The sequence below is a fragment of the Octopus bimaculoides genome, chromosome 12, assembly GCF_001194135.2.
Source record: "Octopus bimaculoides isolate UCB-OBI-ISO-001 chromosome 12, ASM119413v2, whole genome shotgun sequence".
Lineage (NCBI taxonomy): Eukaryota > Metazoa > Mollusca > Cephalopoda > Octopoda > Octopodidae > Octopus > Octopus bimaculoides.
In genome coordinates, this window is record NC_068992.1 from 22,768,148 (window position 1) to 22,769,279 (window position 1,132).

The following is a 1,132-nucleotide window of genomic DNA, read 5'->3' on the forward strand; positions in this document are numbered from 1 at the left end:
TTACATAACTCTACTGCCACGTACATTGGTACAACAATAAACTTTAAACATCGCTACGCAGCCCACATGCACTCTTTTAGATACGACAAACACAGCAAATCTACAACATTAGCCAATCATATTCATCACCTCAAAAACAAAAATACCCAATACACCTTAAAATGGTCCATCTTAAACTCTGGAACTCCATACCAGGGCCAGCGCTCCAATTGCAAGCTTTGCCTAACGGAGTCGTTCCATATTTTAAAATACAATTCTCCCACTCTACTTTACCGATATAAGGAAGCGTTTAGCAACTTCAACCACCGCTCTTTCCACACATTCGGGTTGTATCACAAGCAAAATTGCACAGATGATCACGCAACATAATAACACAACCCCCCACAGGCAACCTATTCAACCTAGCAAAAACATCCATCTTTCACAATCTTTTGAATAGGATTATTTCCTTTCGATCATCTCACCACACATATACCACCAAATCTATTTCTCCTATTCTCAATTTCACAAGAACACCACCTACATAAACAGACTACATCACCTCTTTCAATCCCTTTCCACCGTCTATAAATAGGCTTGGCAGCATCCTAAAATATGATACTACTAACTACCTTTCCTACCTATCTCTTTCCTTTATCTCTGTCCTTGGTTTATCACTCATACCCCCAACACCTATATACTACACACACGCATTCCTTCCTACTCACTAGACCTTTTAACCTCATCCCCCTATTCCTCCTTCACTCTATATGCTCATCCCCTCTACCCTGTTAAGACCAACTGACCATAAATATATCGCTACCATCCTATGCCTCTATATCTCCTGTATCCCCTTTCACATTCTGTCTTCTTGACTTGACCTAATTACCGCTCACTTTTCACTTGACTTGGACATTCTTCAAGTAAACAAGTAAAAATCCATCGCAATATGGAATATAAATACCTCTGCTATCTATGCTATATCAACTTTCGTTCCAACATAAATTTCCGGATTATTCACACAAGGATTACTTTGCGCGGATTTCTACACGGATATTTACCACTGGAATGAAACTACACTTCAAGTACTGTTCTCTCTTTTTTCAGCACATCACACTCTTTACCACTTCATACTAAAAATATCCGCCTATGG